The sequence below is a fragment of the Mytilus trossulus genome, chromosome 6 (assembly GCF_036588685.1).
Source record: "Mytilus trossulus isolate FHL-02 chromosome 6, PNRI_Mtr1.1.1.hap1, whole genome shotgun sequence".
NCBI classification, from domain to species: Eukaryota; Metazoa; Mollusca; class Bivalvia; order Mytilida; family Mytilidae; genus Mytilus; species Mytilus trossulus.
Genome location: NC_086378.1, coordinates 39,578,792 through 39,603,745, shown reverse-complemented (window position 1 = coordinate 39,603,745; position 24,954 = coordinate 39,578,792). Strand labels below are relative to the sequence as shown.

The 24,954-nt window shown below is 32.1% G+C and overlaps 2 protein-coding genes across 5 annotated transcripts in view; one reads left to right on the top strand and one right to left on the bottom strand.

The window, feature by feature from the left end:
- The window catches only part of LOC134721339 (zinc finger homeobox protein 3-like), a 215,612-nt gene extending 212,280 nt beyond the window's left edge, over positions 1-3,332 (bottom strand). Inside the window, exon 1 of the mRNA XM_063584272.1 lies at positions 3,274-3,332. The gene's annotated coding sequence lies outside the window, so the exon portion shown is untranslated. The remainder of the gene's footprint in view (positions 1-3,273) is intronic.
- Positions 3,333-3,508: 176 nt separating this feature from the next.
- The window catches only part of LOC134721337 (uncharacterized), an 83,974-nt gene continuing 62,528 nt past the window's right edge, over positions 3,509-24,954 (top strand). For 2 of the 4 annotated variants that reach the window (XM_063584267.1, XM_063584271.1), the window contains exons 1-3: positions 3,509-3,623; positions 19,635-19,720; positions 24,083-24,149. The gene's annotated coding sequence lies outside the window, so the exon portion shown is untranslated. The remainder of the gene's footprint in view (positions 3,624-19,634; positions 19,721-24,082; positions 24,150-24,954) is intronic. The other 2 variants (XM_063584268.1, XM_063584269.1) reach the window with 2 other exon arrangements.

Below are 24,954 nucleotides of genomic sequence, written 5' to 3'. Positions count from 1 at the left end.
CACATTTTTTAAACTAGATACCGAAGGTTGTTTGTGGCCAAGTTTGGTTAAATTTGGCCCAATAGTTTCAGAGGAGAAAATTTTTGTAAAAGTTTACGAACAACGGAAACAGGACGACGGACGCCAAGTGATGAGAAAAGCTCACTTGACATTTCAGGTCAGGTGAGCTAAAAATGCATTGCTGATCTCAGCCTGATATGAATGCAGAGGTCGAACCCTGAACAGTTAGGGCAAATTTGGACACAATATTCAAGCTTGAAACAATCTGAATTTGGATTGTGATCAAGTTTTTGACTTAATATAGGTTTCTGACACAAAAAAAATCTGGTAAACCTAGGATGTCTGATATCAAATATATCTAACAACATGGTAAGATTCAGCATATAAAAAAACTAACACTTAAATCTAAGTTAAAATCAAACAAAGGTAAATGGCAGAACCTTCAAACTGTAATGTGGACTAGCTTGAAAACAGAGTCCAAAATAAACCAGATGCTCCGCAGGGTGTAGCTTGATATGACCGCAGAGGTCGAACCCTGAGCAGTTGGGGCAAGTATGGACACAACAATTTCAAGCTTGATACAGCTCTGAATTTGGATTGTGATTAAATAGTTGACACAGGTTTTTGACACAGAATGAATGTGATATACGATCTTAAAAAATTTAAATTGGACATTTACCTTTAATGTTCCAATATCAAAAATTTAAATACATGGTTAGATTCAGCATATCAAAGAACCCCAAGACTTCAATTTTTTATGAAATCAAATAAAAAGTTCAATTTTGGACCCTTTAGAACTCAATGTGGACCAATTTGATAAAGGGGCCCAAATATCACAATTCAAAAATCTAAATACATAATTAGATTCAGCATATCAAAGAACCCTATACATTTTTTGTTGAAATCAAACAATGTTGAAATAAAAAAAAGTTGAATTTTGGACTCCAATTTGGACCAACTTGAAAACTGGGCCCATAATCAAAAATCTAAGTACATGTTTAGATTCAGCTTTTCAAAAAAAAGGAATTCAATTTTTGTTAAAATCAAACTAATTTTAATTTTACTATACAAATCCTTGTTTTAACCAAATACATCCAATCATAAATGGTACAAAAAATTTATGTTAGAATGTTAGGGTCTTTAATCAGCATTGATCAGAGCACATTTTTTTAATTTAAGTGATATATATATATAATTATCGCTATTCAGTGCATTTTTCCTTTGATCTTTTTTTGTGATAATTTTTCATTAAATGCTACGCACGCTTGAGATGGCAAATTATCGCTAGAAACTATAGGTGCACCTGGCATTACATAGGCTGATCCAGGGGGCCCCGAGCCCCCCCCTTTCATGGCAAAAATTTGGTTGATTATATAGGGAATCACTGAAGCATGACTGGAGCGGGCCCCCCCCCCCCCCTTAGGCCAGTCAGAGGGCCTCCCCTTAAGAAAAGTTCTGGATCCGCCACTGAATTGCTAATGAAATTGACAACATTGTCATAGGTGAGGGGGGAATAGGAGGGGTCCTAATCCCAAAATCCTGGGCTTAAAAACATGAAATCCTGAGGTCCTGAAATTCGAAAAATAGAATTCCCGGATCTCGAAATGGTCAATCCCGAAATCCTAAGCTTAAAAACAACCCATCCCGGAGTCCTGATAAAGGTCCTATCCCCCCTCATAGGTAAAATAGCAATTTAAACAGATTATCATTGGTCATCTCAACTAGTACCGGCTCAAGGGAGAAAATCAACGATAATCTATAAATACTTTTATAAATATTAAAAAAAAAAATAATACTATTAAAATAGATCATATAACATTTATATACCAATATTTATTTTCATATTGTATTACTAAATTTCAAATGACTGTGATCAGAGCAAAACAGTGTTTCAAATTTACTCAACAAAAGGTCACATCTGAGACTAGTGTAACATATGTAGTCTCAGGTCACATGTATCATCGTGTAATGTGTTTTCGTACTAATAACAATTTTCACTGCTTACGGTTTTCACTGTTGAGTTTTTATTCAGGTGTTTACTCAAATTTAAAAAGCATGTCCTGTAGATTGATTTTAGGTATCTAGTTTTTTTGTCAATGCTTACTACGATTTTTTACTGTTTCCGATTACTTTGGGATTTTTGTATGTCAAAAAAACGGCGTCATATGTTTTCGTATGAAATAAAAATTGGATCAGTACACAGACAGGAAATGACTACAAAATCCGGAAATCAATATTTTCTAAAGTCGTGGTTCTGGTGATGGCTTGAATCATAAAAAAAGTTATTAAATACTTTTCAGTACTAAAAATTACTAGTAAATAGTTTTAGGTTGGTGTTTCGTGTGCTGAAATTTTTAGATTTTGATTAATTTCAGATTGGCACCTGGTTTGTACAAAATACATTATTTTTTCTAAAATAAAAATGCAGTTTTTAAAATTTAGGATTAAATATAAAAAGTTAAGACTGTGTTCATCTTCATGTATCAAGGATGAATAAAAAAAATTGTCAATGAAAAATTGAATAATTAGATTTTGAACAACCATTTTATATAAGAACCCTGCTAATTTTAACTCGCTGGTTTGTAATTAAAACGGCCAAAAAAACACATGACAGTCATATGTCTTGAAGATCCAGTGTCTGACTTGCAAAAAACATATCTGAACCTTGTTTTAACACTTCAGAATTGTTGTCTACAACTATTCTAGTGATGCATATTTTTGACATTAAATAAAAATGGCTAAATAAGTCAATTTTATTTAATTTGTTCCAACGTCTTTAAAAAGCGATGTTGAATATGTTTTAAATATGTCAAGTTGTAGTGGTGTTGTTGTTCTAAATATAGAAACCGAAAAACACGCCACAATATACGCGTATACAGTCGAAACCGACTAAATGTGGTTGATACGAAAACATAAGACACGACGATACTCTTAGATTAAAGTACATAGATGTCATAGATATATTAAAAAAAAAAAAAAAATCGGAAAATTTAGATATATATACTATGATATAATATTTATGTCATGAAAAAAAAATCCATATTCAACCAGATCAGTCACTGTTCCAATTAATTATCGTAATTGACAAATTTGTCGTGAATAACTTGAAAAACAACGATGAACAACATAACTTCTCAACTCAAGTGACATATTATCTGATTATTATTTGTGTAACTTTGCAATGCGCAAGACTTTATAGTATAGCATAAGGCTCAAATACTGGAAAATTAGTGTATTCAATAATTAGCATAGGTTGAATTTAAACTAATATACCTGTCCTCGGTCCCTTTGAAGACAGCAACTGGTGCGTGGAGCACGTGCTCGTTGTTTACGCGGTCTTACTCCATTCCACACCATAAAAAAATAATGCGTTCAATACCCAATCATAAAAGCAAAGGAATTTAATAATTATAATCAAATGTAGATATTTTATTTCAGCTAATTAATTATTCAGTCTAAATTAATTGCAATTCTGTTGCGCATGCTTCAATTAACACGCTGAACAAGTATGCCGGGTAAATGTGTATTGCCGGAAGTTGAATACACACATGTTTTAAAATTTGACAACTCAACATCAGAAACTGAAGATTTCAACATTTTGCAGTGTTGCTAATTCTAATTCGGTACATGCGGCACACTGACAATTGAATGAATCCTTACATTTATTTTTTGAATAATTAACTAAACAGGGGACAAATTATGCATTATACTGTTATAGTACACAACAATATTATATCAAAGCATCAGTAAGAAAAAGGGGGACCTAGGCTATGTCTGTTAAATTAGAATTCAACAGCAACTTAACCACAGACAATATAGATAAAAATTTAAATTTAGTTTTTGAAAATTTATAGTCAAGAACAAATATATTGACCTTAAGCAGTTTATATTTTATGTTATTCAGGTCTCGGACAGGGTATATACTAACTTAATAATAATTATACTGTGACATTGCCGGCTTAGGGCATATATCCTCTTCGGCTCAGGGGATATAAACTTTAAGCCGGCAATGTCACAGTATGTACCCTTTCTGAGACCTAAAATTCACATATATTACGGATTACCCCCGACTTAATGTTATTTTCCAGTGCAGGTATTTGTTGACAACACATATATAAGTTGAAAAAGCCAACCTGATATGTTTTCGGCATACGTGAAGGATTTTCAAATTTGCTGTGAACATAATTTTATCGTGTATGTAATAATTTATAATTACACTTTTAACATTCCATTTAAGAATTAAAAGTGTAAATTGCATGATTTTGTATCAAAAATGTATTATTGACTGAAGCACGTCATTATTTTCCCTCTGTGAGTGTGAGCCTCTGACAGTCTGATAGCTTTTGACTACGTCACATAGTAACCAGTGTTATGATGACGTTTTTGAGGTTCCAATTGGGGATTAAAACATTGTATATACCCCAGCAGTTTCCTGAATATATACTGACATCTCTGTGTTGTTATCCAATCACAAACTTCCACACATTTGTAATCCGTAATATATCCTTGTATATGTAAGCGGCAATAAGTGAAATTAGGCATTAAGCTTAAATCCTATGCAATAAGCTAACGCCTAGGCAGTAAGTCTATTGCCTAAATGATGTCTTAGATCCTAGGATATAAAATTATGAGAACTTGGGTCTGTTTATCGAAACTATCCTTAGATCAGTCCTACAAGATATTAATAGAACAGAAATTCGGATAAAGTTGAGACCGACTTACGACATGTCTCAGCATGCACATCAAAGCTAGGATGTTCTAACTGCTGTTCTAAGTATTGACGTAAAAGAAAATAGCTAATAAAAAATTGAAATAGTGTATCCAATTTAACCAACAACTTTAATTCAAAATCCGATTCATTATCAGAAAATAATTATAAGTTTTAAATTTAATGGTAATAAATAATAAATTAAAAAAAAATTGATATCATTATATTTGTACATTTAAACTCTTTGAAAATATAACTTTTTTTTTATATTAGCATGATAAGAATTGAACTAACTAATCAAAAATAGTTAAACTTAAATATTATATAAACGTGCATCTTTCATATAAATACTGAGTACCTCAAATATTTTATTTTATTACGGCATTTAACATACGTTTGAATATGAGCAAAAGAAAAAAAACTAATTTTACTGACGCAAAACTACAGGGCCCAGTTTCATCCTAAATATAAAAAAGAAGATGTGGTATGATTGCCAATGAGACAACTGTCCACAAGAGACTGGAAATAAAATCACTTATAAAATATGTTTATTTATATTAAAATGCATCAATTAATAATTTAAAAATATGAAAACTTGATAGAAATTGTGTTCAAATCATTTTGTTATTTCAAGTTATGGAACTGTTATCAAAGAAAATTTACTTATCCATTAAAAAAAAGGAAAAGGGTGTGAGCCCAAGAATAAAATCTTAATTTTGTCTACTTTTGACCAGTTCAAACCAGCTCGACTAGTGAAGTGTCCAAATTTCAAATAAATATTATAATTATTCTATAGAATTTTAGAAAATACCATTTTATTTTTTGTAATACCTCAAAAACATGAAAAAAGTATGAGTTAATTCTGTTTTTTAACTTTTAAAATTACTAAATAAACTTACCTTTGAAGATCTGTCAAATGAATGCATATTTATACATGCATTATTAGAAATATAATTAAGAAACTACTTTAAATCGAGAATAAATCACCAAATATGAATAAATTCCAGAATTTACTTATTGCCTAAAAATAAGGTCGGCAATAGGATGAATAATTATCATCAGATTTCAGGAAATAAGCTTAATGCCTGAAAATTTCAGGCAATAACTTAATGCCTAGGCGTCAGCTTATTGCCTAGGATTTAAGCTTTATGCCTAATTTCACTTATTGTCGCTAACATATATACTATTCACAGTTAAAATATTACAGCATACAAATTCATGCATATTAATTTTTTCAAACGACAAACGGCTGCTTTACAGTCACTTTATTATCATTCTTATCTTCACTGAACTAATATGATTGCACTGGTTGATATTTGCTTGAATTGGTATATATGTGCTTTGTCTTTTGGTCTATCGATGAATAGTGGATTCAACAATGTTCAAATGTTGTCATAACAAATATTGTCTATTGTCTATACATCTTTAATATTTTTACAAGATAATTTACAAGGTCCTTGTTCTCAGCATGTACATTTCTTGTATTTTGTTCCAAAGATTAAGCACAAACATAAGGGGAAGACCATTTGATATTCTTTTGCCAGGAGGTTAGTAGGATGTCTGACATCTATGTATCGTGGATCACCAGCCTGGTACTCGGCACTTCTGTGCTGACATGAATTATCATTAATTTGGTCATATTTATAAATTGACTGTTTACAAAACTCTAGAATTTTTGAAGTACTAAGGCATTTCTACCTCAGGAATATATTACCTTAGCTATATTTGACAAACCTTTTAGGAATTTTGGTCCTCAATGCTCTTCAACTTCGTACTTTATTTGGCCTTTTAACTTTCTAGGATTTTAGCGTCACTGATGAGTCTTTTGTAGTCAGCTTTTTTTAGCTTTACTTGTCTGCAAGTTTTGGTTCTGAGCATTCTGTAGAATTTTTTCTTAAAAATTTGGATCAAGAAAACTAAGTTAAAGTGCTGAAATGGGACAGACAGACAGATGATCAAGGGCAACATGTAATGCTCCCTTAGGGACTGAGGCATTAAAATAAAAGTAAAAGAAATTGAAGTGATGATTTTTGTGTGTGAAAAGGAAAAGAACCAAAATTCAATAGTTATTTAACTTATTTTTAAAAAGATTTGCAATGAACTTTATTTGGTGAGAAGTAATTATGAGATGATAATCACTTTCTTTCTGTTATCATACAATTTCTTTGATAACTTAAATGAGATATTTCCTCATTGAATTTGACCAACAGACACCTGTTTTCCCTTCAGTTTTAAATTATTTAATTACAACTGTATTTATCAATGCCTGGATCTCTTAATGAAATGTAAGTTTTATCTGCTTTTTAATGTAAATCTGTTTGAGAGTATATATAGATGTAATTAACTAAATTAGTTTGTTGATAAAGTTGTTAGATTTACTTATCTTCTTGATAGTTTGATAATTGTTCCCAATTTTTTGATAAAAAACTTATTACCAATTGAATCCTGTGGGTGTTTATGTAATGTTTTGGAACTTTTCCATACTTTTATGTGTCTGATTAATTTATACTGCCTAAATTCAGTTTATAGTGAAGACAATGTATGAGTATTTATGATTTAACAATTTACAGCTTTGATTACTTGTTCTCAGCTCGCTATTTAACAATAAGCTAATACATTGACTATTTTGAAAATCTCTCATACTAAAAAAAAGCTTGCCAAGTTGCAATTTTATATTCTATTTAAAAAAAACAAAGAAATTCTTCACAAAAATGTTAAAAAAATTACAGGTTTAATTCCCTGCCTGTCTTACCACCTGCCCATCCATCTGTTAGTTTAATTTTGATGTTCCTTATTTGTTTTCAATCTTTGCTTTTCTCTGGTTTGTACTGACCATGGAAATGTATTTTTTTTGGTCAATGCTACTGTAGTTCTGTCATCTCAGAAATTTAAGTAATAGTTCAACCTTTATTTGGTGTATGGAATGGTTTTGTTGTCCTCATTGTCATGGTTCATTAGTCAATATTTGGTGTCGGATTTTTTTTTTTTTTTTTATAGATATTTTAAGAAAAAGGTCAACTATGTTTGGTGCATGGCATGATTCTGAAGGGAATATGTCAGTCTGACATGTTTCATTTGACCTTGACCTCTTTTTCACAATATCCCCATTAGTTGTATTTCATGAGGAAAATTTGTTGTTTATTCTTGCTTTTTTTGTCATTGCATCACCATTTAGTTTTAAACTTGTGAGTTTGAAAAGCCCTTTGGTATTTTTTGCCTCTTTTATACAGATATTCTATCAGGAGCTGATTTGACATTTCACAGATGATATCGGATATACTAGTATGTTCCTTATGATGTAACTACAATCTTTTCAGGAATGTGACCTACTGAATTAGACTATTTACCGGTTTAACATGAGCAGCATGGCTGGCACTACATGTGAAGCAGGATCTGCTTACCTTTCCTGAATTTGTGTTGCTTTAATAGTCTTTGTGTTTTCTATATTATGACTTGTGTACTTTTATTTGTCTGTTTGTCTTTTTATGCTCCCGCACAAAATAATGCCCCTCCCAACTAAAAGTTGGGGAGCATATTGTTTTACCCCTGTCCATGTGTCTGTCTGTCCTTTCATCTGTCCTTCCATCTGTCTGTCTCCTTATGGGTTTATAGTTTTTCTGCAATACTCATCCTTCAGTTTGAATCCTAGGAAGTGTGCACATGGCCAGGGTTTTGATTTTGATTAGTATAAATTAGCTTTTTTGGGAGATAATTGAACTTTGTCATTTTTTGGAGTATTTACTTGCATAAGAGAAGTGTTTCCAATAGTCTATCCTGGATGTGTACCAATCTTTGGACAGAAGAACTTTTGTTTATGATCAAAAGTTTGAACTATACAAAATATTCAAATGTTTATTGCAAATTATTGAAATCTACAAACTTGTTTGGTAATTTATTTTATTAGTATGAACATTAAATTGATAGAAAACAAAGAAGTTCAGTTAGTCACTTCCATAATTCAGATAATTCATTTGTTATTTTATATCAGAAAAAAAATATAAATATAGAAATACTTTGTTTTATTTGATTTGATTTTTTGTTCTGTAATATGATCTTCTTATAGCTATATGGTTTTATTTGAAGCTAATTTGTACAGAAAATTACAAAAATTAATCTTGAGGAAAATATTATGGAATATTTAAACATGTTGATCTTATTTTTTTCAAATTACAAAATCCACGGCAGCTGTGTCCAATTAACGACTTATTCCAGAAAAACAACATATGACGTTAATCACTTTACAAATGAATGTTAAACAATCAATATTATTATTATTTAAGACTATATCCATGTGAATGTTTATGATAAATCCAAGTAAATTAAATTCTTAACAATGGCCAGTCTTTGATGAATTTGTCCAACAAATAGCACTGAACAGAAAATTTTCTCCTTGTTGTATTTAAACAACAACTAGATGGTGTAATGAACTATTTTTTCTATGTTACAAAAAAGGGGTGTAGCTCTTGCTTTTAATATCAGAAATACATGCAGGGAGTTGACTATTGGAAGTAATGAAACAGTAAAAATAGTAACTCATTATACGACTGCAAAAAATTGCTATCACAATGTCATTGTCCATTGTCCAAAGACATTTGGTTTGAGTGACTTCTGGATAATTTTTTCCCTTCAAGATTTAAGAAATATATTACTAAGCTTTGCGCAACAGCACAATGTACTGAAAAACAGGCAGAAATCTTCATTTGATCATATAACCAATTTCAAGTTCTTTGACTACATTTATTCTGTGTCGGAAACCTATAATGTTTCAAATATTAAATTACAATCCAAATTTAGACCTGAATCAAGCTTTTGTTCAGGATTGGCTCTGTACAGTCCTAGCTAGCTGCCCTCAGGGAGGCACATTTTCTCTCTAGCTTGTGAGCACAATAATTTGCACAGTTTTCTTTTAGAAACTGATAAAGTTTGAAAAGTAGAAGGGGATGTTAACTGTGCACTGGCAAATTAACTTGTGAATTTGAAGGTATTTTGGCACAAGAGTAATTATGAATTTATGTCTAGCTAGAATAACTTAATGGTTAGTATCATCTGAACTTTGTTTCATAATATTAAGGTCTGCTTGTTACAGAACTTTGCTCTATGTAAGAGGATTATAATTGGTATACTGCATTTGTTATATTTACACTAATTTTTAAAAAACCATTGACTGTAAAGAGAAATTTTAATAATCAGGCCAAGAAGGTACCAGTACATGCTATATTCATTTTAATATGCTAAAAATATGTTGACTTACAGTGATTCGTATTTGTCAGATCTACAAAGGTAATTTGATCATATATATCACTTTTCCATAGTTATCTGTCCTTCCTGTCTAAGCACTTTTCTGCAGAAGCACGGAAGCAAATAAGACCAAACATCGCAGACATTTTCTCTATTACTGTTGTCAAAAGTTTATTGTTCTGCAAGAATATAACAAGTTTTCACCAGAACTTAGGGTTTTTAACTGCTGAAACTTCAAAGAGTTAATACTGACACTCCTTCAATCAGTTTAAAAAAATGTTTTTGACCCCTTTATCAATCAGCTAAAACTAAATGTTCTTAACACACCCCACACCCCCCTCTCAATCAATAGAAACCAAATGTTCTTTACTCTCCATTATTCAGTTGAAACCAAATGTTCTTGACACTGCATCACTCAGTTGAAACAAAATGTTCTTGACACTCCACCAATAAGTTAAAACCAACTGCTCTTGACTCTCCATTAGTCAGGTGAACCCAACTGTTCTTGCCTCTCCTTCAGTCAGTTGAACCCAACTGTTCTTGACTCTCCATCAGTCAGGTGAAACCAACTGTTCTTGACTCTCCATTAGTCAGTTAAAACCAAATGTTCTTGACTCTCCTTCAGTCATTTGAAACTAAATGTTCTAAACTCTCCATTAGTCAGTTGAAACCAACTGTTCTTGACACTGCATTAGTCAGTTCAAACCAACTGTTCTTGACTCTCCTTCAGTCAGTTGAAACCAAATGTTCTTGACTCCATTAGTCAGTTGAAACCAAATGTTCTTGACTTTCCATCAATCAGTAGAAACCATATGTTATTGACTCCACCAATCAGTTCAAACTACATGTTATTTACACTCTACCAATCAGTTGAAACCAACTGTTCCTGACTATCCATCAGTAAATAGAAACCAAATGTTCTTGACTCTCCATTAGAAAGTTGTAACCAACTGTTCTCGACTCCATCAGGTAGTTGAAACTAAATGTTCTTGACTCTCCATCAGTAAATAGAAACCAAATGTTCTTGACTCTCCATCAATCAGTTGAAACTAAATGTTCTTGACTCTCCATCAATCAGTTGAAACTTAATGTTCTTGACTCTCTGTCAGTCAGTTCAAATCAAATGTTCTTGACTCTGTCAGTCAGTTCAAATCAAATGTTCTTGACTCTCCATCACTCAGTTCAAACCACTTGTTCGTGACTCTACTTCAAATAGTTGAAATCAAATGGTCTTGACTCTGCATCACTCAGTTCAAACCACTTGTTCGTGACTCTACTTCAAATAGTTGAAATCAAATGGTCTTGACTCTGCATCACTCAGTTCAAACCACTTGTTTGTGACTCTCCTTCAAAAAGTTGAAATCAAATGGTCTTGACTCTGCATCACTCAGTTCAAACCACTTGTTTGGGACTCTCCTTCAAATAGTTGAAATCAAATGGTCTTGACTCTGCATTACTCAGTTCAAACCACTTGTTCGTGACTCTCCTTCAAATAGTTGAAATCAAATGGTCTTGACTCTGCATCACTCAGTTCAAACCACTTGTTTGTGACTCTCCTTCAAAAAGTTGAAATCAAATGGTCTTGACTCTGCATCACTCAGTTCAAACCACTTGTTTGGGACTCTCCTTCAAATAGTTGAAATCAAATGGTCTTGACTCTGCATTACTCAGTTCAAACCACTTGTTTGGGACTCTCCTTCAAACAGTTCAAATCAAATGTTCTTGACTCTGCATCACTCAGTTCAAACCACTTGTTTGGGACTCTCCTTCAAAAAGTTCAAATCAAATGTTCTTGACTCTGCATCACTCAGTTCAAAGCACTTGTTTGTGACTCTCCTTTAAACAGTCTGTTGCAACTGAAAGGTCTTTGACATTTCATCTATCAGTTGCAACCAAATGTTTTTGACATTTCATCAATCAGTTGCAACCAAATGTTTTGACATTTCACCAATCAGTTGCTACCAAATGTTTTTGACATTTCATCAATCAGTTGCAACCAAATTTTCTTGACTCTCCAGCAATTAGTTGCAACCAAATGTTTTTGACATTTCATCAATCAGGTGCAACCAAATGTTTTTGACATTTCATCAATCAGTTGCTACCAAATGTTTTTGACATTTCATCCATCAGTTGCAACCAAATTTTCTTGACGCTCCAGCAATTAGTTGCTACCAAATGTTTTTGACATTTCATCAATCAGTTGCAACCAAATGTATTTGACATTTCATCAATCAGGTGCAACCAAATGTTTTTGACATTTCATCAATCAGTTGCTACCAAATGTTTTTGACATTTCATCAATCAGTTGCAACCAAATGTTTTTGACATTTCATCAATCAGTTGCAACCAAATGTTTTGACATTTCACCAATCAGTTGCTACCAAATGTTTTGACATTTCACCAATCAGTTGCTACCAAATGTTTTGACATTTCACCAATCAGTTGCTACCAAATGTTTTTGACATTTCATCAATCAGTTGCAACCAAATGTTTTTGACATTTCATCAATCAGTTGCTACCTAATGTTTTTGACATTTCATCAATCAGTTGCAACCAAATGTTTTTGACATTTCATCAATCAGTTGCTACCAAATGTTTTTGACATTTCATCAATCAGTTGAAACTAAATGTTAACAACAGCAAATGTATGAATATAGCAAACTCTTATTATACAACTGCAAAAAATGAAGAAAAAAATTTGGTCCTATATTGGCACCATGTCATGAAGACTGATGATTTCTGGATAATTACTTTAGTACAAGTAAAATGAAATTAATGACATTTAAACACAAGGTTTATAACCACTAAAGGAATGTTGGGATTGATTTTGAGGGTTTTGGTCACAATAGTTTAGGAATTAGGGACCAAAAAGGGACATAAATAAGCATTTTCTTGGTTTTGGCACAATAACTTTAGTATAATTAAATAAGGTCAAAAGAGTCCAAAATTAAATTTTGTTTGATTTCATCTAAAATTGAATTATTGGGGTTCTTTGATATGCTGAATCTAACCCTTTTTTTAGAATCTTAATTTTTGGTCCCATTTTCAAGTTTGTCCAAATCAGGGTCCAAATTTAAACTTTGTTTGATTTCAACAAAAATTGCATATGTGGGGTTCTTTGAAATGCTGAATCTAATTATGTATTTATATTTTTATACAACTGCAAAAATATTTTTAAAAAATGGTCATATATTGGTATCATGTTGTTATCGTCAGCGTCATCCGAAGAAGGATGGTTTCCAGATAAAAGTAAATAGAAATCAATAAAATTTTAACATAAGGTTTATAACCACTAAAGAAAGATTGGGATTGATTTTGAGGAATACCCAAATACGGACAAAATACGGGGCCCAAATACGGACAAAATTAGTATTTTTCTGGTTTCGAGACAATAACTTGTGTGTAAGTGTATGGATCATTCTGAAATTGACCTACAAGGTTCCATTCAAAAAAGGAAAGTTGGGATTGATTTTAGGGGTCATGGCCCAAACTGTTAAGGAATTGGGGGCAAAAAACAATACTATTCTAATACTTTGTATAAATTGCTTATTTCTTAACCAATTTCAATGGGGTTTTATTCTTGAATTCTTGGGGTTCTTAAAATATGCTGAATTTATCAGTGGAATTGGTATTTGGCTCTCATTTTTCAAATTGGTCCACATGAGGTCCAAAGGGTCCAAAATTAAACTTTGTTTGATTTCATAAAAAAATGAATTATTGAGGTTCTTTGGTATGCCGAAACTAACCGTTTATTTTGATTTTAAATTTTGGGTCCTGTTTTCAACTTGGTCTACATTTTGGTCCAAAGTGTCAAAAATAAAAATGAGTTTGATGTCATTAAAAATGCAGTTTTTTTTGTTCATTGATATGCTGAATCTAAACATGTATTTAGACTTTTGATTATGGGCAAAGTTTTCAAATTGGTCCAAATTGGGGTCCAAAATTTATCTTTGTTTGATTTCATAAAAAATTGAATTCTTGGAATTCTTTGATATGCTGAATCAATCCATGGCCATTTATTTAGATTTTGGATATTGAACCATAAAAGGTAAAAAAAATATTTTAAGTTGTTTATTAGACCACATTCAATCTATGTCATAAACCTATGCTGTGTCAACTATTTAATCACAATCCAAATTCAAAGCTGTATCAAGCTTGAATGTTGTGTCCATACTTGCCCCAACTGTTCAGGGGTCGTATTAAGCTGCGCCCTGCAAAGCATCTGGTTAAGAATTTCTTTACAATTGAAAGAATAGCATGTATTTCATTTAGCAAAAAATTAAAATAGGAAAATGGCATGATAGATTCTAAAATTGAAAAAAGACGGGGATTACATTATGGTCAAAAGAAAAAGGAAAAAAACACCAAATTGAGTTCACAAAATACTACATAGATAACTGGATTTGAGAGAAAAGTAGATTTTGTTTTAAAAAAAATGGGAGTTGGGGAAAAGAGGGTAACTTAGATGCTGTCAAAATTATCCAAAATGTACAGTATTCTTTTGTTTTCCATTCTATATGCATATATTTTTCTTATCTCTTACCAGTTTTCCCACTCCTTAATTTTGTTTATATTCCCAAATGTTACTTAATATGGTGAATATAGCCAATTTATTGATCAAATTATACACCAACCTTCTAAAATGTATTTATAATAGATGTACAGACTAATGACTATGTTTAATTAAACTAGCACCCATTATCTTATTTGAGGTCAATCAATAATATAACAACATGTTTTTCGATTCAGACTAAGGTTAATTACTGATTAAGTGTGATTAGTTTATTTATATGTAAGATATCGATGTGTCTTTAAAATCTGAATATTTCATGTAATGTTAAGAAAGAATTATATTAATACATGTAAATAATAAGAGATGTTGGTTAATGTTCATAACAAATCAAATTTACTTGTACTTATGCCTTTGTTGTTCTACCAAATAGTGTTAGAAGTAATCAACTATAGGTCACAGTATGACCTTCATTAAAGAGTAGACCAATACCTTGTAGCACTTTATAAAAAGGCCAGAAATGACCTTCATTAATGAGTAGACCAATGACTTGTGACACTCTATAAAAGGCCAAGAAATGACCTTCATTAATGAGTAGACCAATACCTTGTAGCACTCTATAAAAGGCCCAGAAATGACCTTCATTAATGAGTAGACTAATACCTTGAAGCACTCTATAAAAGGCCCAGAAATGACCTTCATTAATGAGTAGACCAATACCCTGTAGCACTCTATAAAAGGCACAGTATGACCTTCATTAATGAGTAGACCAATACCTTGTGACACTCTATAAAAGGCTTAGAAATGACCTTCATTAATGAGTAGACCAATACCTTGTAGCACTCTATAAAAGGCACAGTATGACCTTCATTAATGAGTAGACTAATACCTTGTAGCACTCTATAAAAGGCACAGCATGACCTTCATTAATGAGTAGACCAATACCTTGTAGCACTCTATAAAAGGCCCAGAAAAGACCTTCATTAATGAGTAGACCAATACCTTGTAGCACTCTATAAAAGGTCCAGAAATGACCTTCATTAATGAGTAGACCAATACCCTGTAGCACTCTATAAAAGGCACAGTATGACCTTCATTAATAAGTAGACCAATACCTAGTAGCACTTTATTAAAGGCACAGTATGACCTTCATTAATGAGTAGACCAATACCTTGTAGCACTCTATAAAAGGCCCAGAAAAGACCTTCATTAATGAGTAGACCAATACCTTGTAGCACTCTATAAAAGGTCCAGAAATGACATTCATTAATGAGTAGACCAATACCCTGTAGCACTCTATAAAAGGCACAGTATGACCTTCATTAATGAGTATACCAATACCTTGTGACACTCTATAAAAGGCTTAGAAATGACCTTCATTAATGAGTAGACCAATACCTTGTAGCACTCTATAAAAGGCACAGTATGACCTTCATTAATGAGTAGACTAATACCTTGTAGCACTCTATAAAAGGCACAGCATGACCTTCATTAATGAGTAGACCAATACCTTGTAGCACTCTATAAAAGGCCCAGAAAAGACCTTCATTAATGAGTAGACCAATACCTTGTAGCACTCTATAAAAGGTCCAGAAATGACCTTCATTAATGAGTAGACCAATACCCTGTAGCACTCTATAAAAGGCACAGTATGACCTTCATTAATAAGTAGACCAATACCTAGTAGCACTTAATTAAAGGCACAGTATGACCTTCATTAATGAGTAGACCAATACCTTGTAGCACTCTATAAAAGGCATAGAAAATACCTTCATTAATGAGTAGACCAATACCTTGTAGCACTCTATAAAAGGTCCAGAAATGACCTTCATTAATGAGTAGACCAATACCCTGTAGCACTCTATAAAAGGCACAGTATGACCTTCATTAATGAGTAGACCAATACCTTGTGACACTCTATAAAAGGCTTAGAAATGACCTTCATTAATGAGTAGACCAATACCTTGTAGCACTCTATAAAAGGCACAGTATGACCTTCATTAATGAGTAGACTAATACCTTGTAGCACTCTATAAAAGGCACAGCATGACCTTCATTAATGAGTAGAAAAATACCTTGTAGCACTCTATAAAAGGCCCAGAAATGACCTTCATTAATGAGTAGACTAATGCCTTGTGACACTCTATAAAAAGGCCCAGAAATGACCTTCATTAATGAGTAGACCAATACCCTGTAGCACTCTATAAAAGGCACAGTATGACCTTCATTAATAAGTAGACCAATACCTAGTAGCACTTTATTAAAGGCACAGCATGACCTTCATTAATGAGTAGATCAACACCTTGTAGCACTCTATAAAAGGCCCAGAAAAGACCTTCATTAATGAGTAGACCAATACCTTGTAGCACTCTATAAAAGGTCCAGAAATGACCTTCATTAATGAGTAGACCAATACCCTGTAGCACTCTATAAAAGGCACAGTATGACCTTCATTAATGAGTAGACCAATGCCTTGTAGCACTCTATAAAAGGCCCAGAAATGACCTTTATTAATGAGTTGACCAATACCTTGTAGCACTCTATAAAAGGTCCAGAAATGACCTTCATTAATGAGTATAGACCAATAACTGGTAGCACTCTATAAAAGGCCCAGCAATGACCTTCATTAATGTGTAGACCAATACCTTGTAGCACTCTATAAAAGGCTCAGAAATGACCTTCATTAATAAGTAGACCAATGCCTTGTAGCACTCTACAAAAGGCCAAGAAATGACCTTCATTAATGAGTAGACCAATACCTTGTAGCACTCTAAAAGGCCCAGAAATGACCGTCATTAATGAGTAGACTAATACCTTGTAGCACTTTATAAAATGCCCAGAAATGACCTTCATTAATGAGTAGACCAATACCTTGTAGCACTCTATAAAAGGCACAGTATGACCTTCATTAATAAGTAGACCAATACCTAGTAGCACTTTATTAAAGGCACAGTATGACCATCATTAATGAGTAGACCAATACCTTGTAGCACTCTATAAAAGGTCCAGAAAAGACCTTCATTAATGAGTAGACCAATACCTTGTAGCACTCTATAAAAGGTCCAGAAATGACCTTCATTAATGAGTAGACCAATACCCTGTAGCACTCTATAAAAGGCACAGTATGACCTTCATTAATGAGTAGACCAATGCCTTGTAGCACTCTATAAAAGGCCCAGAAATGACCTTTATTAATGAGTTGACCAATACCTTGTAGCACTCTATAAAAGGTCCAGAAATGACCTTCATTAATGAGTATAGACCAATAACTTGTAGCACTCTATAAAAGGCCCAGCAATGACCTTCATTAATGTGTAGACCAATACCTTGTAGCACTCTATAAAAGGCTCAGAAATGACATTCATTAATAAGTAGACCAAAGCCTTGTAGCACTCTACAAAAGGCCAAGAAATGACCTTCATTAATGAGTAGACCAATACCTTGTAGCACTCTATAAAAGGCCCAGAAATGACCTTCATTAATGAGCAGACTAATACCTTGTAGCACTTTATAAAATGCCCAGAAATGACCTTCATTAATGAGTAGACCAATGCCTTGTAGCACTCTATAAAAGGCCCAGAAATGACCTTCATTAATGAGTAGAGCAATACCTTGTAGCACTCTATTAAAGGCCCAGAAATTACCTTCATAAATGAGTAGACCAATACCTTGTATCACTCTATAAAAGGCCCAGAAATGACAAATGTAAAATAATTTAAACAAGAAAACTTACTTCTTTATTTATTTTTAAATAAAGAAAAAAACAAATATGTTATACAGTAACAAAAGGCAACAACTGAATTACAGGCGCCTTACTTTGGGTAAAGCAAACCTCCCTTAAAATTGGGCAGCTACATTTAAACAGCACAACATTAGAGTGTACTATAAAATTCAGTTGAAAATGGCTTCACTCATTATATCAATACAAAGCACAAAACACTTTTTAAGACTCAAAGGAAAGATCTGGCAGTATTTTCAGTTACTGAAAGCTAGATCAAGCCACCAACAACTCAGAAAAGTATCATGGATCTTTGACAAAAATATCAATTGTAACCCAACCTCTGATGAATATACTGTAAGATGCCATTATCAGTCAGACTTTAACTGACCCCTGAACTGAAATGTGTACCAGTTCATCAGTTTACAAATTACAACAACAAGGTCACAACTTCTAACTAAGCAGCCAATGGGTGACCATTATAACGACAAGTCCACATACTTTCTTTTAGAACAAAGGTTCAATTTTGACAGATATATAAATGGAATAATATTGACAGATATAAATGGAATAAAAAATACAAAAATACTGAAGATAAAACAAGTAAAATATATGGTACTTGTAAAATGACTCTTGAGCCAGCAAACCATAAATACAATTCAACTAAATTAAGGCAAGTTGAAGTAAAATATTAAATCTGATAACAGAGCCTAATGAAATGTTTGCATAACAATATGAGATACTGATATATATTAGAAATTCTGTTGTAAAGAAATCAAATACTAGCTGTTAATTTTATTATATGAATACCAACAGCATGTTACACAAGATAGAAAATAAGATTCTTGTTAACCCAATTATTTTCTGTATTGCCATTTAAAAAGTGAACAAAATACTCTTGAGAATTTCTTTTAAAGAAATGAGAAATAAGTTTATCTGAAATGTAATCTTATTTCTCATGTTAAAGCAATTAAACATAATGATTTAAAATTTTGATCAGCAAGGTATATATGCACAAAATAGGAAGATGTACAGTGTTTAAATCAAAACATAAGAAGAATATTTTTTATAATATCGAAATTTTCTATATTGATGTTTATGGGGGATAGTTTCTATAAAACTTTATTGCCTTTGGGGTCAAAATTAGTCTCATCTTTTTGATGAGACTTCTTTTTCTAACCATCAATTGATTTAAAAACTTCAAGAACTCTCTGGAAAATATGTGTGTTTGTTGTCTAGTCTAGGAGGTTAAAATTGACCATCCAATAGCAGTCTCTAGCAAACATTCAAAAGTGAACCATAACTAAGCATGGTGAGGAATTAAGATATTACTAATCCAATCGATTCGTTCGACAATAGTGCAACAGTCATTGCTTTAGAGTGTTTCTCTGACTATATATACCTATAATTTAACCATGTTAACTGTTAAAGTTGTGTAAAGTTGGTAACTCTGTTTTCAGATAACATCCGACAGCTGCCACTGTGACAGACAGGACAATTTGAACTGTTTGATGAAAAATAGGCAGTAAATAATAGACAGATATTTGTAAGTTACCTTACACTAATGTCCAAATATATGGTGCTTCTTGTATAAATGTTTAATTTAAGATTGCTTGCTCCTCTGTTTAAAAATAACAAGTGTTTAAACTTTTAAAACACTGTTACAAATTTTAAAACTGATAGTATATATAAGATATTAAACTTTAAAAGAATGGTAGGTCCTTCTCCTTGTATTAGTGATATCATCAATGAAAATAAGGTGGGGAAATTATTTTCTCTAGAAATCATATATTTAACATTAGCACCTTTTTTTTTAGAATATGAACAAATAACCAGGATTTTATAAGATTTTAAAAAAAGGCTTTCTAAACTAAATTCAAATTATAAAAAGTAAAGTAAAGGTTAGCAGGCAAGATGATTTACTAACACTATATGGATAAAACAAGAGAATTCCAAATATCTGACAAAAATTTAAAAGCAAGAGTAGATAACATCCTTAAATACTTTGGCATGATTGCATGTGCTGTTAAGATTGAGGTTTGTTTTAGCATAAATATAATAGCCATAGATATGGCTATTATATCTATGGTTTTAGTGAAGCCTGAACCAAGTCCAAGAGAACTTTCACCTTTTAGGCCATTAAGATCAGCTTGTGTGATGATCAATGATACATACCTACAGCTATAACAAATGTTTTTAAAGGTCTGAATAGTAGAATAATCAGTAGTTATAAGGCCTTTTAACATATACTGTAAGTTGTTGGAAGACAACATTTACATTAGAATTATAACAAAAATAGATGGTATTTTCGTGGTATTATTGGGTTATTTGGTCTTACAAACATCTACTTTTCACATTATCTTTTTGTCATGATAACTATAGGAAGACAATCACACATATAAAGGATACTGGATAAAAGACCCAACAGAAATAATAATGAAACTGTAAACTGACAACTTATATTTTTAGCTCACCTGGCATGAAGGGCCAAGTGAGCTTATGCCATCACTTGGCGTCCGTCGTCGTCCGTCGTCTGTCGTCGTCGTCTGTTGTCGTAAACTATTTCAAGAAACTTCTCCTCTGAAACCACTAGGCCAAATACTTCCAAACTTTAACTGAATGTTCCTTAGGGTATCTAGTTTATAAATTGTATCCGAAGTTTTGATCTATCAACAAACATGGTCGCCATTGCTAAAAATAGAACATAGGGGTCAAATGCAGTTTTTGGCTTATATCTCAAAAATGAAAGCATTTAGAGCAAATCTGACATGGGGTAAATATGTTCATTAGGTCAAGATCTATCAGCCCTGAAATTTTCAGATGAATCAAACAACCCATTGTTGGGTTGCTGCCACTTACTTGGTAATTTTAAGGAAAGTTTGCAGTTTTTGGTCATTATCTTGAATATAATTATAGATAAAGATAAACTGTAAACAGCAAAAATGATCAGCCAAGTAATATCTACAAATAAGTTAGTATGACCAAAATTGTCAATTGACCCCTTTAGGAGTTATTGCCCTTTATAGTAAATTTTTAACCATTTTTCGTTAATCTTAATTTACTTTTACAAAAATCTTCTCCTCTGAAACTACTAGGCCAAATACTTCCAAACTTTAACTGAATGTTCCTTAGGGTATCTAGTTTATAAATTGTATCCGAAGTTTTGATCTATCAACAAACATGGTCGCCATTGCTAAAAATAGAACATAGGGGTCAAATGCAGTTTTTGGCTTATATCTCAAAAATGAAAGCATTTAGAGCAAATCTGACATGGGGTAAATATGTTCATTAGGTCAAGATCTATCAGCCCTGAAATTTTCAGATGAATCAAACAACCCATTGTTGGGTTGCTGCCACTTACTTGGTAATTTTAAGGAAAGTTTGCAGTTTTTGGTCATTATCTTGAATATAATTATAGATAAAGATAAACTGTAAACAGCAAAAATGATCAGCCAAGTAATATCTACAAATAAGTTAGTATGACCAAAATTGTCAATTGACCCCTTTAGGAGTTATTGCCCTTTATAGTAAATTTTTAACCATTTTTCGTTAATCTTAATTTACTTTTACAAAAATCTTCTCCTCTGAAACTACTAGGCCAAATACTTCCAAACTTTAACTGAATGTTCCTTAGGGTATCTAGTTTATAAATTGTATCAGAAGTTTTGATCTATCAACAAACATGGTTGCCATTGCTAAAAATAGAACATAGGGGTGAAATGCAGTTTTTGGCTTATATCTCAAAAACGAAAGCATTTAGAGCAAATCTGACATGGGGTCAATATGTTCATTAGGTCAAAATCTATCAGCCCTGAAATTTTCAGATGAATCAAACAACCCATTGTTGGGTTGCTGCCACTTAATTGGTAATTTTAAGGAAATTTTGCAGTTTTTGGTCATTATCTTGAATATTATTATAGATAAAGGGTGCAATCAACAGTTTTTTTCTATGACGTCATATTTTGAGGGACCACCTATAATTGACCCTTAGTGGTGTTAATGTTAATGAAGATACTTGTATAAAACTAGATATCATTAGAATCAGAATTTTCTCTAGTTTATAATGAAATAAAAATAAATTGTACTTTTCATAGTACCAAAAAGTTTTATCCAGAGAAAATGGGAAAAACATTGCCTAATCTATGCATAAAAAACATGAAATCAGGCCATGTGCACACCCATGCAGACATGATACATGCACATTTTTCATATTCAAAACTGTATGAATTTCATAGGTTTTTACCTGGTCTTTCTAAAAATTTGTGCTTCAGGCTACGTTCGCCTGCTCCGAAAAGAGCTACAGTGGGTGCAAATAAGTGTTGCACTTTTCACTGCCAAAAAAACAGGATGTTTACAGTTTGTCTCCCCTTAAAACATGTGTATTTAATCTATTTTTTAAAAATTATTTTAATCATTCAACCTGTTTTAATTGAAGCTATTTAACTTATTTTTACAATCAAATATAAAAAACATGATACTTTTTTACCAATTATGTTGATAAAAAGGGACTTCCCTCCAAGTCTATTTTTAGTCGGGGAATAACCCCTAGTTTTTTATACGAAACTGTTTATAGCACCCAAAGATAAACTGTAAACAGCAAAAATGATCAGCAAAGTAAGATCTACAAATAAGTTTTATATGACCAAAATTGTTAATTGACCCCTTAAGGGGTTATTGTCCTTTAATGACAATTTTTCACAATTTGTTCATCATATTTGCAAACTTTAAAAAATCTTCTCCTCTAAAACTACTCAACCAAATTCAACCAAACTTCAACTGAATGATCAGTAGGGTGTATAAAATAAAGTTTGTGTTTTATTTTCTATTTCGTCAAAAAACATGGCCGTCATGGCTAAAAATAGAACACATGATAAAATGCAGTTTTTGGCTTATATCGCAAAATATCCAGCATTTAGAGCAAATAAGACAAGAAGTTTAAAAAGTATTTATTAGGTCAAGGTCTACATGTCCTGAAATTTTCAGCCAAATTGGGTGACTGGTTTTCAGGTATAATGCCCCTGAATTGATGATTTTAAAGAAATTTTGCAGTTTTTGGTTATTATCTTGAATATTATTATAGATACAGATAAACTGTTAATAGCAAAAATGTTAAGCAAAGTAAGATCTACAAATAAATCAATTTGACCAAAATTGTCAATTGACCCCTTAAGGAGTAATTGCCCTTTAAAGACTGTTCATCATGTTGACTAACTTTAAAAAATCTTCTCCTTTGAAACTGCTGTATCAATTTCATCCAAACTTAGGCTAAATGAGTTTTAGAGTATCTAGTATAAATTTTATATTTTATTTCCTTGTATGTCAAGAAACATAGCTCCTATGGCTAAAATAGAACATAGGAGAATTTTTTTTGTTTTTTTTGCTTTTGAAGAAAATAGGACGATTCAAAGAACATTTAAATAAATTGAAAAGCCAAAATAATCATTGATGAGAGATTTAACCCAAAAAATTAAGGTGAGCGATTCAGGCTCTTGAGAGCCTCTTGTTTTATTGCCAATGAGATACTATTGAATAACAATGAGATGATTGATTGCCAATGAGATACTATTGAATAACAATGAGATGATTGATTGCCAATGAGATACGTTTGATTTCCAATGATATATGTTTGGTTGCCAATGAGATATGATTAATTGCCTAAGAGGGGCCTGATCCACAGTCATGCTTCAGTAGTTTCCTATATAATCAACCATGTTTTTCCTACAAAAGGGAGGGGCCTCTAAATCCGCCTCGGGTGACTCAGATAAAATGACACTTTCCTGAATGCCTAGCTCACAAATTTGGTTGATATTAAGTACATGCCATTAAAGTGAATATAAAATTGGCCACTTGCAAAATAATTGATAGCACCTTTATGATTTTGGTTATGAATATTCTGATCCTATTGCAGCACAATGACATACATTTGATTTTGGGACAGAGAGAAAAAACTAACTTGCAATTAGGCTAGAAAAAAAGTAAGTTTGACATTGAAAATTGAATATTATTTTATATCAAAGTTTATGTATAAATATATATGGCAATGTTGCAGGTCAGCTAGTTGGTGTTGCCTTAGAGGGGGCACATTCTCTTACTCCTTTATATCATCTTCTTTTCCAACCTTGCTCTGTGAGGTAAGGCAAAGGTCAAAATTTAGTTACCATGTAATCAAGATCAGTCAGGACATTATTTCAAAATTAAAAACATTTCTAGCTATCAGGTGGAAAGAAAATGTCTATTATCTAAATAAAATTAAACCATTTTAGATAAGTTATTTCATTATTTATTAAATGACGTTTCTTTTGTTTGACCCCTTTGACCTTGCTACCTGTAGGAATTTCCATTTTTGTTGATTAATGAGTGTGGTTTGAATGCTGTGTGGTTTATAAGGATCAGAAGATCATATATTGATGTATGACTTACGTATTATGATACTTTCAGAGGCATTTAAAGTGAAAATATCTATATCATTTAACTTTTGAACAATTGTTTTGTGTGTCAGTTGAATGAGACAGAGGATTAAAATTATTTTTAATTTTACTTTTTATAATGTAATTAAGTTGTTGGATGACAAGTATTTACCAAGCTTCCCTGTGTGCTAGCTATTGGTTACAGCATGATAAGAGCTTTTGGGGTGGGATGTAAAATATATATTAAGAAAAAAAAGTCAGCAAAGCAAATTAAGTAAATATATAATAGAATTCATTGTAATATATAAAAAAGAAAATGTGGTATGATTGCCAATGAGATAACTGTCCACAAGAGACCAAAATGACACAGACA